Source organism: Lucilia cuprina, chromosome 6 (genome assembly GCF_022045245.1).
Source record: "Lucilia cuprina isolate Lc7/37 chromosome 6, ASM2204524v1, whole genome shotgun sequence".
Lineage (NCBI taxonomy): Eukaryota > Metazoa > Arthropoda > Insecta > Diptera > Calliphoridae > Lucilia > Lucilia cuprina.
In genome coordinates this window covers 34981682-34995333 of record NC_060954.1, presented here as the reverse complement: position 1 = coordinate 34995333, position 13652 = coordinate 34981682, and the positions used below count along the sequence as shown (strand labels likewise).

At 29.6% G+C, this 13652-nt stretch overlaps 1 protein-coding gene across 18 annotated transcripts in view; it reads left to right on the top strand.

Moving 5' to 3' along the window:
- Window positions 1-13652, top strand: part of LOC111688914 (trichohyalin) — a 111606-nt gene that overhangs the window by 37516 nt on the left and 60438 nt on the right. The window lies entirely within an intron of this gene.

The following is a 13652-nucleotide window of genomic DNA, read 5'->3' as shown; positions in this document are numbered from 1 at the left end:
ATTTTATGAAATGAATTGAGGAACGAACACAAAATATCTTTATCAGCTGCAGCAGCATCACCCTCATCCCCAGTTTTATAATGATAATGTTTATCATCATTATCATCATCATGCTCTTCATCTTCATCTTTATGTTTTTAGTTTTTCATTTCAAGATGATAATTTTTTCTGTACACAGATTATTATGAGTCTTGTCTTGAATTGAATTGCATAATTTAAATATAAAATACAAACAAATACAATTTACATCACAATTTGCTGTTTTAAAAGAAAACAGAGATTCACTTTTATTTTGAAATTCGAGCATTTTTAAAATGTTTAAATAGAAAGAAATGAAAAAAAACTTGTTTTTTATTTAATTTTATTATTTTGTTGTAAAATATATACAACAAAATTATCGTTGTTTGAAATAAAAAAAAACTTACTTTAGGACGAGAACGATTGATCTAAGGACTTATGAAATTAATTTAAGTCGCTTTATAACATTACCTAAGCTACATTAAGCTTCTATAAATCAAGTTCCGAACTATCAAGTTTTTGTTGAAAAAAGTCGAGACCTTTATGTAAAATCTGAACAAGTCGATAAATCAGAGGTCGACTATTCTAAAAATAGTCGATAAATCGAATATCTTCTTTGAAAATTTTAACGTTTATATAAAAAATTGCTGGAAGAAACAATTTATCTCTTGGATCCGAGATCCAAATAACTTTATTAATTTCATTAAAGTCTAATTTTATTGAAATAAAAAAATTACCATTAAATGGTGATTAAATGTAACTGTTAATTAATGTTTATTATCTTTTGTGGAAGTGAGGTTTAATGACTTCCCTTTGCATTTTCCTTTGGATCCACGCTTGTCCTACGACAAACCTGTATAAAAATCATTACTTCTGGAGGTATATTTCAGTACCGAAGTAAATTGTTTTTTTTGAGGATTTTGACCTAAACGAAGTAATAACGAACTAAACAAATAATTTTATAAAGTAGCAATAGTGATAGTAAAGTTCTTTTCTTATAAACGAACTCTATGGACGACCCCTTATAGAGAAAATTAATCAACTAAGAGCGGGTTTTTGAGTTGGCAATCAAATGTCAATTATTAATAAGATTAGTTAATTTAAAAATAAATTTAATCTGATGTTTATGCTTTTTGATGTTTTTGAGTACAATATTAAACTTCGCAGTGTTACCATACAAAACAATAGAAAACGTCACTGTTTGTTATCAAAACGATGCATGTTTTATAAAAAAGAAGAAGAAAATGTAATATGAAAATTAATAAAAACTTAAATTTAAAACAAAAAAATATATTATTAAGTTCACATAATTTATACTAATCGATAAATCAAATATTTTAATGTTTATTTTAATAAAAATTGTATTAATTTGTTTGGCTGTCAGCTGTTTACACTTTTACATTTTTCGCTCAAGTTTAAACCAACTCTATTGGACGCTTAAACTAGCTGATTGAGTATTCGAAGATTAAATTTAAGCCCTAATCTTTCACCTAAAGATTGGCCCTAAGTGATCTAGCGCTCAAATTAAGCTCAGATATTTCGATGATTATTAGTATACATTTTTACTTATTAACAAGTTATTTTATCATTTAGTCTGGAATGTTTTTTATAGAAATGCAAAAATACGTGTTAGATAATTGGCTTCAAATCCTATTCATAAAAAATTATTAATGTTATTGATAACGACCACTTATTACAAAATAATGTATAAAATAATTAATCTATAATACTCATTAACAAAATTTGAAAACATTCTATTAGTCCACATTATAGTTCATAAATAATTTGTGGATGACACTCTGAATTTAGATCACTTTGACTTTTTCACATGTGGTTTCATAAATATTTACATTCTTCCAGAAAAACTATTCTGAGAGCAAACAACTTAAAGGAATATTAACAATAAAACTATTTAAATATTAGTTTTCTTGTCATGTTTTGTTTTTTTTTTTCTCATCTAAAAAAAAGGCTATTAAATTTGAATTAACATTTAGTATGACTTCATGCTAACATTTATTTATTGTATGTACATAAATATGTATGTATTCATATGGGAATATTAGGATGGTTCCTCATTTAAGATCCATTGTGGCGTTAGTTTCTAGCCGAAGAAAATAAAGCTTCATTTGCAAGAAAAGAAATTGTTCTGTATCAGTTGCGGTAAGATCTTAAAATCTAATCAATCGAAATTTAAAAAGTTTTTTAAGCCAAATAACAAAGTATTGAATCTAAAGAAGACGTATCAGTTGTTACACCTTTATTTCAAAGTTGTCAGAATGAACTTTCAGATGATATATAACATTTTATAAATAAAGTTGTCTTGACGCTGTTATATCATCTTAAAAAGCGCCGATATATCAACTTTCTGATATGATGGACAAATTCTGAGGTCATCTTTGGATACAGCTCGCATGTACGGAAATTTCAGATGTGATGGAAAAATTCTGTGGTCATGTTCTTACGTACTTCGTTTCATAGTTATGACTTTTTAAGTTCTGTCAAATGTTTCTTCCAATTTCTATTGACTGCATTGGCAGATAATTTTTTTGTCTCCATAAATTAGGGTTAACCTTATGATATATTAAAGTGTGGATGTATTTGTTTGTTTTAATGTATGTCTTAGTTTTGTTTTTTTTTATATTTATTTACGACATTGTCGTCGCATTCGTCGTCTTTTAAGTAAGTTGGCATCAAACCAACCATTTGATTGTGTGTTTAAACATTCCAGCAAATAACAAAATGACCATTTAAACATACAGTTTGTCATGAATACACATTTATTTGAGTCACTTAAATATACAAAATATTTAGACACAATCACACACGCATACATTTAAATACATATATACCTGCAGTTCGGTGTGATGGTCCCAGGTTTTATAGCTACTTGTAGTATTCGTAGTTATTTTGGCATGAATTGAATCACTTTCTAAAAACTCGCTTTACTTCGACTTTAAATGGACAGTTAACACTGCAATCCTCTCTAGCTACCTGGGAAACTAGACTGATGATGTTGACTTTTTTTCTGTTATTGTTGTTGTCCCACTGCAGTACCAACTGCCATCGCCATTCAGATTTATCAAAGTTTCCACTAAACAGTGGCTCTATGAATAGACAGTCCTTGTAACACTTTATCTGTAGGCAGGACTCTTCTAGCATATCCTGGAATCTAAAATATACAAACTAGATGGATCGAGAATTATCTGAGTGGCCGTAAATTGACCGTAGAGTCTGAAGGCAAACTCTTGGAACCCCGTAGAGTTAAACAACTTGTTTACTGCTACCACTCTAAAGTCCTCTCGACTATATAAGGATTGAATGAAACTATCTGGTGAAATGTTATTTAGAGAACCTTTTACTAGCGTCGTCCTCAGCAACACTTTTTGCCATCTCGCCGATGAATGTTAATCCAACTTAAGTATATAATCCTTCGTTTATTGATACCCAATGGGAAAATATTGAAATATGGCAACATGCTGCCTCAAGATCTGGCTACATGTTAATAATACTTCAACGCTTCCTAGATGAAGTATGAGTATTCTAAACATTAACATCAGGCAGTTAAATGCTTTCCCTAAGGCATGACAAGAATTACCATTGTGTGAAAGAGGAAAACATATATCGTTATGTCCATGATATCGATTCTGGTATAAGGCCACCAACTGCTACAAGAGGAGCAGGATGCTCCCTCGTGATATGTCAGCAAAGAGATAAGTCCAATAAAAATAAACATAGTTATAATCAGGACAAGTCTGTCACATGCAATGGGTCAATCTACCATTGCACGTGACTGCCTTGAACGACATTCATTAGCATATCATAGTGCTGATTGAGTGCCTATAGCAGACATTATAGGAAACCAGTAGAGAAAAATAAGACCATATACTAGCCTCGCATGGACCATACTTGTGTCTTATGAATTCCAAATTGTGGTCAGATCCTCGCGATAGCTCCTATTTGTATTTATGAAGTAGAAGTAACACAATTTGTTAGTCTGAAAGAAATTACTGTCTTAACAGGATATAGAAATGAAGCGATTTCTTTGTCGTTTACTTAGGCACATGATAGTGACATTAGACTTTCATTTTGGAATACTTATAAACATGACGATTGAGGATACATTGATTCCTTGTACTGCTGGAATATAAATATATAAATTTATATATTTACATACAATCATATACCCATAAATGTGTGTATATTCACAAATATACATGTTGTTTTTTATTTTTGCGTACGAAACATTTTTATTAGATTTTCTCTTTTGTATGCCTGTGTATGCGATATAATTCTTATTTTTTTTTTCTTCTTTCATAATCTTGAAACACGCATCATTGTATTAGTATATATGTATATTTTATGAAAAAAATAAATATTTCGACTAAAAAAAAAGAAAGAAAACAAGAACATATTATTCCATTACAAAGTGAAATAAATAAAACTTTATTCGTTTTTACAGGATTTGTTGTAGCTGCTGCATGTTCAGAGATTGTGTTCATTCATTCTTTTTTTTTTTTTGCTTTCTAATATTGTATTTTTTTTTCTTGGTTGTAATAAACTTTCATGGTGCTTTTAATAGCACTTCTATGTTTAGAAAAAAGTACAACTAAAAACTGAAAAACCAAAAAAAAAAAAATGGAGAAAAAAAACCAAGTGGGTACCCCAATTTTTAGTTGTTATCCTTGAAATGTATACTTAAATACACATATATATTTCCAAACATTGGTTCATTTTTTCGTTTTTATTTTGCCAACAATTACATCCTCCAGGGAAATAGGGGTATGAATGAATGAACGAACGAACGAACGAACAAATGAAACAACAACTGCAAAAATGTTTAATGTCACTTAAAACCAGCCATTTATAGCAAAATTTGTTTGTATTTGCGTACAAATGTAAATGAGTAACAAACAAATGTAACCACCGCATGAATACAATAATAAAAACAAACGTATACAAACCCACAAACACAAACAATTTCTGATTAAATAATGTAACAAAAAAAATAAGAATTTTGTTGGTCACACCATGCGTATGAGTAATTGAACATACCAAAAATTTATACATCAAGTATACGCAGCATTTTATGAATAATCTTGTTTTAGCTGTTTAACTACATTCCACTCCTACTCCCTCTATAATGGGCTAATTGTTTGTTTTAGGTAGTTAGGGGACAGTGTGGGTTTCTGTCGATTGCTTGGAAAGTTTACAGGCCAAATGAAAACAATGTGTGTAGGTGGCTCTGAATGTTAGAGTTCATGAATATTTGCAATTGTGGGAAATCCCTTTATGATTTTATTTAATATTATTATTATGAAGTATTCAAATGGCACTCGAAACTTCATATAAATTTATGCTCAAATCTTTCATATGAAATCTTTTATCTTATATTTTGCTAAATAAATTGTCGTAAACTGTATACCAAGAACATGTAATAAAGTTGTCCATAAATTTGTTTGTTATTAAGTATATACATACATCTTTTTAATTATTAGAGGTTTAAATTAGCGATAAAAAGAGGCGTTTAAATAAATATATATACACATTTTTTAGTACTGGCATAATTCTGCAATGTCATTAATCTGAGATGTGCTAAAAAGAACTGAATAATGGATATTGTGGTAATAGCAAACATGATGGCCCCTGTTTGTCTTAAATCAAAAAATCTAACGATATTTCTAATTAAATTTAATGTTTTTTTTAATTTATATTGAGTACTTTTTAGATTCGTCTAAGCTAGGCCGAACAATATTTGCCCAAAAAATTTTTTCCAAAAATAATTATTTTGAAGTATTGTTAGTAGTTAAATGGATGCTGGCATCTTGAAGTTCTACAAAATTCTACAGCCAAACACTTATTTGTGATAAACTGCAATCAGTAAGTCCTTGTTAGACTACTTCGACATAAGCCATGAATGCAAGAATCCATGGATTTGAAAGCATTTATATAACACGTTATTAGTACAACCTTATAAGGCTTCTTTTATGTTATTAAGAAGATAGGATGTAGTAATTAATTTTATTTTTAGATTTTTTTATTTTTTACACTTTTAGATTCTTTTATATTCTGTTAAAAAAAATGGTATGAAAACTTAATTATTTTCATGAGTTCTTTCTAATTAGCTAATAAATTGCGTAGAATTTTCATTAAAAATAAAATGGTTATTTTAAACTTATGTATACATTTGTGCATGCTCAAGCATGTATTTTAGTGTGTATACTTTAAACACTTATGAAAATAATCAAATATTTTTTTGTTGTAACCACATTTCTTTTGTTGCTACAAACTTTTAACATAAAACTAAATAAATTATTCCTTTGTTGCCGAGTAAAATGTTATTGAAAGTTTTTGAAAAGATTACAAAGTTATTTTTGGCTAAAATGCCATACATTAAGGCCAAAAAAAAACAAAAGAAATGAACAAGTACCCGGCAGTATGGGTAGGATTTAAATACTTTAATGAATAAATAACTAATGAATTAGTTTCTCTAAAAGAACGTCAATTGATACTTTATTAATAAAATAAAGAATTATTTCATAGACTGAAAAAATAATTATTTCATAGAGTGAGATCAATAACCTATCAAATATTTTTTAGTTTTACACTGTTCTACTATATGTTTATGTGTAGCCAAATCAATTTTAGTCGCTAAGAAATATCCAAAACTGGTTGTTAAAAACCGTTTAGTTTAAAAGAAAATACAATATTGCAATTTTATTTACCGATAATCAGAGGTCGATTAGGACGATATTTGCTGAAAAAGTAAAATTTTAGAACGTACTGAATTGCGTCAGATCACAAAGAAAAAAACTTCAGTTAATGGATAGAGAAATCGAGGTATTTACCTGACAAACACAAAAACGTTTGATCCAGTAAAATGTGAATAAAAAATATTGGCTGGGTGTGACCCTAACGATAACGGAACCAGAAGCTTCTCGAAATAATAATTTTCTAGGTTGGTGTAGTGGTACGCATTCTAATTAAATAGGAATATCGGTCGAAACTAAACAAAATTTAAATTAAAGATTCAGACGTCGAAAGTAGGTCCAAAAATATTTGAGTGTTATAAAAAATTATATATCCCTCATGAACTCTAATTGAGAAATTCATATAAATTATGTGCAGTAATTTGGGATTCTGAACATCAGACATAGTTCTTTTATCAATCACGATCAACATAACTTATATTCAATTCTATCCTTGAATTTTTAATTTGATGGAGAAATGCCTTCAAGTCGTTCTCTGGAGGCGTGTTTATGGAGGACCGAGCATTACAAAAATCGGTAGTGTCCTTTAAAGTTCTATAAAACTAAGTTTTGCCGGTTTTTGTTGACGTAATAGAACATTAAAAGTAATTATGAGCTAGAAGGCCCTATTCGGGGCGTACGGTTGTATGGGGGCTAGTCGAAATAAAAGAGTGATTTCAACGTTTATATAGTAAAAACCTTAATCGATTCAGAAAGTGATTCTGAGCCGATATAGTTTAAGGTGGGTGTAGGATCAATGTTTAAGGTTGTTGCGAACATCAACACAATCGCTTTATACCCTCCCCACTACAGCGTTGTATCGCAGTAATGTCACGGAGCCGAGTTCTAAATAACTACTTTATCAATGTTTTTAAAGTTAAAATTTATTGAAATTAAGAAAAATCCCAGTTAAATAAAACGAAGTACATCTAAAAGAATAACATTTGTCACCATTGTCAAATAAGAACATCCTAAGAACGAATCAATAGGAATCAATTAAATGGAAAACCCCCTCATGACGAACCTGTTTAAAAATCATCCCTTCTGCAGGTCTTTTTCAGTACCAACATAGAGTAAATACTATTTCTGTCTTGCTACTTTGGAAGTGGGTATTAAATATCTCTTTAATTTTTCTCAACAACAAACCTGGTCTATTCTGACACAGAGTTTTGTTACTTTAGACAAGCTTCTATACTTACATTAAAAAATGTTCGTTTTATTTTTTGGAAATTATAAGCGTGATATCCTCTCCACTATAGTAACATAGATTCAAAAACAGATCCAATACTTAATTCAGTAATCAGAAATGAAAGTCATATTTGTAGTATTAACTTAATGTCATTATTATCATCTTAAATTTTAAATTTGTTTCATGAATTATTTTTAAACTTTATGTTTATGCACAATCTAAATTACACTCATGCAACACAGGTATTTTAATATCCCAGTATGAGTGTCACAGATACATACATACATATAGATGCATGAGGCTGAGTATCATCATATATACAACAATTGCAATTAACTAAAACTAGAATATATAAACAATTAGGTTATGGCTTAAACTAATTATGCGATGTTTTACCACAAACAGACAAATAACATGCCAGTGTGTATATGTGTACGTGTGACCCAACTGTTTTGTATAGAGTCAATGTATCGTATTATAAATAATATTTCTGCAAATGGTGTAAATATTTATTTAATTGAATATGGATGAGAGGACATGTTTTTACTGTTAATAATAAATCAGTTGTTATCTAATAATAGAGATGGTGACCCATTTGTAATCGAAGTAAACTGTAATATTTTTTTAAAGCAATACTCTATGCAGTTAAGGTCATCCATTGCGATTTGATGTACCATCTATTTTAATATGTGAAGTGTGAATTCAACTATTAACCGACATATGAACATATCCCGAATACTTGAACGATGTTACAAATTAAAAAAAAAACAAGTAAGAGTTCTATATTCGGCTGTGCCGAATCTTATATACCCTTGACCATGATGTGTTAAAAAACAGTCATTACGAATATTATTACAAAAAATCAAAAAATACCAATTGTAGCCCATTTTATACGATCTAAATTAATCCGGGCTCTACATGTTTTACTTAATATTTCTAGGTTCAATATTATAGAAATTTTACCTTTTGAAGTACGAAAAAGTACCAAAAACTTCCCTTTTATGGGTTCCCACTTAATCCAGGCTTTACATAATGTTTCTAGGTTTAATATTATAGAAAATTCAAAAATTACCTTTTGTAGAACGGAAAAGAACCAAAAAGTCCCCTTTTATGTGTTCTGGGCTAATCCGGGCTCTACATATTTAATTTCATGTTTCAAGGTTCAATATTGTAGAAAATTCAAAAAGTTCCTTTTGTAGAACGGAAAAGTACCAAAAAGTCCCTTTTTGTAGGTTCTTACCTAGTCAAGGCTCTACATGCTAAATTTCATGTTTCTAGGTTCAATATTATAGAAAATTCAAAAAGTACCTTTTGTAGAATGAAAAAGTACCAAAAAGTCCCCTTTTATGTGTTCTAGCCTAATCCTACATACTTAATTTCATGTTTGTAAGTTCAGTATTATAGAAAATTCAAAAAGTACCTTTTGTAGAACGAAAAAGTACCAAAAAGTCCCTTTATAGGTTCTTACCTAGTCAAGGTCCTACATTCTAAATTTCATGATCATAAATATATAAATAGACCAATAATATTCATGTTCAAATCCTAACAGATGAAATGGGCTTTATTGCCTCAGAACTCATAATATAAAAACTTTTATGGATCTGAGGCGTATATGCCTTTGATCTATTACAAATGGAAATCAATATATCACCATATTTTTCAATGGAAGGTTTTAAAAATGGGGTGTAATACAAATTTGAAGGGAAGGGATCTCGGGGAAAGTTACCCTGATGAACACAAAACTAAAGCTGAATTAAAACTATGAATGAGAGAATCCCGTAAGACCTCTTGGTTCGGACCACAAAATTCGCGTAGGGTAACACTGATGAGAGCAAAAGGAGAAATCTTTTCAAAAAGAGCATGCCTCAGGTTAGTATGTTGGTACGTATTCTTAGAGGACATACGAGCATATACCATGTAGAGAGGACAGTGAAATTTTTATTATGTTTAAAATAAATTTGCATCACTTTCACTAAAATATCAAATTATTTATAAATTCACCCACTCAACTTACTCACCCTCTTATCCTTTACTAAAAACAGGACTTGTTTTTTTATAATTGCATTTATACTATTTTTTTTCTTCTACTTTAGCTTTTGTAGTTTTAATTAAGTTGTTTGTGTGGGTGTAGCCGTGTGGATAGGCTTGTGTTCCACTTTTTATTACCAGTAGTTTTAGTTAGGTGACAATGAGTCCCTTTTTCTCTAATGGAAAGTAATGTCAACACACTGTTTTATAAGGACTTTTTAATACCCCTAAGGTTAGGTTTTTCTTCAGAAAGTTACTAATAGTTATTACACCCTTTAGAAGTAATCCACTGCATGGTCAATTATAAAGTGGAAGGAACTTTGTTAATTTTGTAACTAGTAATTAGTTTAGTAATGTCACTTCTATTTAAGCGCTGGTTTCCTAATGTGGTTGTCTATATTGTAACTACGAAGAATTCCAAAAAAGGACTTCGAAACAGTTTTATTGTCTATACACACAGAAGATTTCATTTCGGACCAATGTCTTATACACTCTTTACTTAGGCAATGCTTTTGGTAGGCCTGCATAAGGTCTTGTGAAAAAAAGGAATTAAAAATTAGTGTTTAAAATAAATAGTAGAAAATTTTTTACTGAAATACAAATGAGTTTTGGATTTTATTTAAATATGTTTCTATTATTAAGATTTGTTTGTATGTTTACATCTTAGACACAGGATACATACAGCAATTATTTGATATACATATAACAAAGCTTAACATTTTATATGTGAATATCCGAAAGTGCATTCTTTTTGGAATAGAAAAATTTATTTATAAAATAAAGCAGTGAAAACCTAGAACTACAAATGTCAAAAGCAGGATCATTTAGTCTGTTGAAAATGTAAAATATATATACACATACATAAGTACATATATTATTGTTTTCACAGTTTTTTTATGTGGCTGACATCATATTGTTTCCTAAATAAAAAAGGATATTAGAAGGAAAAAACAGACATATGTACATTAGGGTGGCTATAAAATTCAAATTGAGGATATTCCCGTCAAAGCATAGGGACATATTTAGTACATTCTAGTACTATAAAAAACTAATTTTAGAAGTATAGACTTCATATAAAGTAAATATATTTTCACAACCCCAAAAGAGGAGCAGTTATATCATTCCGCCTTTTTATAAGTTAAAAAGGCTTTAAATAAGTAGCAGTGGTAATAATAAGGATATACATACTTTTATTATATAATTTTAATCATAACCATGAACATAACAAAAAATCTGCCTACTTTTCGCGTATGTCTCATTTTTCATAGATGTGATTTGTATCTCCCCTAAGAATATGTAGGGTAGAAGGGGGACCATACGCCACTTTTTTTTGAGGCGGCCTCAAATTAAAACCACAATACATATTCTTAAATTTTTTCTTGGTTCGGATACTTAGATCTGTTGGCTTTAGTTTTATTCCTTTCAATCTTTCCTAAGTCATCCTTAGATTTGTCATTAGTAAAATAAAAGAAAAAATTACAAAAATAAAAACTTATTTTGCTGTTTTATACTTTAATTCATTAAACAAAGTTTAATAAACCAGATATTTATTGTTTATTTCACAAAACTTAACACAAAAAAAAATTAAAACAAATTATTACTGTTTTTTTTCTATATTTTAACCAAACTTTGTTCTACATCACAAGCATTACATATATTTGGCGCATGTGCCCCACGGGCAGTTCTGGGGTTTGGTTTCAAATTTTTTCGGTCTTCAAATTATATTATCGAAAATATTATTATGTTTTATTATTCACTATTATTGACCTTCTAATACTTACCAATATATTTTTTCTATCACAAAAACAAAAAAGTTAGCACAAAAAGTTCACACAGTGAAATATTTTTACAGCCCTTTTAAAAACAATTAATCATGTCTGCCTCTTATCATATGTAAAGTTAATGTTTCAAATTTTCAGGGATGATAGATAATCGATAAACGAAAACAAAATTTGATAATGCGATAAAATCGATTACTCGGTTTTCAAGTTATTCGCATTAACAGATGTGCCCCTATGGCAAATGATCCCCCTTCTACCCTATGTACCATCATACTAACCCTAAACTTGCTCATTTCTTTTCTTGCTCTCATCAGGACCACCCCATAGGATCTTTGCCGTCCTAATTGCCTTGAAGTTTTTATATTTATTCTAATCGAATTTACACATTACGTTATGATTAGGTAAACGCTGATATATTTCTGTTTCTGGGTTTTCAACACATGTATTTCCAGTCCACTTTGTCGCTAAAATTTAGAGCCATCCGTGTAGCAACGCACTTTCAAAGTTTCCTACATATTCTCTGTCTGGTATGCGAGCAGGTACGTCCGATGATTGTATATAACCTTACAATGTGTCCAAAGGGTAGAACGTTTCCAGCTTGAATTGTCCTAATTGCCATGGTAGGACTAAGACCCTATATCATGGCTATAGTTATAATAGATTTAAGATAATGTATTTACGTCTAAGAGATATATAAACGTTCCTTTAAGATGATGGTACACTAAATTTTACAATCGCAAAAGTGAGCTTTCGTTCTACAAATACGAGGGAATGTACCTTATATAGTCCAATGACTACATCGAACCAATTTGGGAAGATGAAATGTGGTACTGAAAATTGTTCGGAAATATGTGTGTATCTTAAAATGAACTAACTTTTCATTTTCAGTGGGGACATCAGTAATACCATTTCCTCTAAAAAACGAAGTTACCCTATTGCACATACATATACACAAATTTTCAATAAAATAAAAACAATTAAAATCAATTAAAATAAATATCTTAGACATTGACAACTAAAAAATTGGTTTTGTTTAGATGGATGTAAGTTTGATGTTCGAGTACGTGTGTAAAAAAGTAATTTAACATTTTGTTTTTTCTAAAATCGTTGATATATAAACTAGATTATTATGACCTCATGTGCCTATTGTGATTTTAAAAAAATATCAATTTTAAGTTTATTTTCTCTATTGTGTTCATGTGTTGTTCATGTGTATTTTGGTTTGCTTTTTACTAAAGAAATGTCAAACTATTAATTGTTTTGTTTATGTGTTTTAGACTTTTGTTTAATAACATTTTCGCATTAAATTCCCCTTGAATTATTTCTTGCTTAAGTTAGAACTTTTTGGTACTTTTTGAATTTTCGATACCATTGAAGAAATATAAAATTAAGTATGTAGAGTCTGAAATAGGTGAGAATTTTAAAAGGTACTTTTGGAATATTCTATAATATTGAATCAAGGGACATGGAATTAGGTACGTAGATTCGGAATTAAATGAGAACCCATAAAATGGAACTTTTTTGTGCTTTTTTCGCTTTTCAAGAGGTACTTTTTGAGTTTTCTACAATAAGAACTTAGAAACATGAAGTTAAGTACGTAGTGTCCGCATTAGATCAGAACACATAAAAGGGGACTTTTTGGTACTTTTTCGTTCTACAAAAAGTACTTTTTGAATTTTCTATAATATTGAACTTAGAAACATGAAACTAAGTATGTAGAGCTCGGATTAGGCGAGAACCCATAAAAGGGGACTTTTTGGCACTTTTCGTTCTTCATAAAATACTTTTTGAAATGTCTATAATACTGAACCTAGAAACATGAAATTAAGTTTGTAAAGTCTGGATTAAGTAAGAACCCATAAAAAGGGACTTTTTGGTACGTTACCTTCT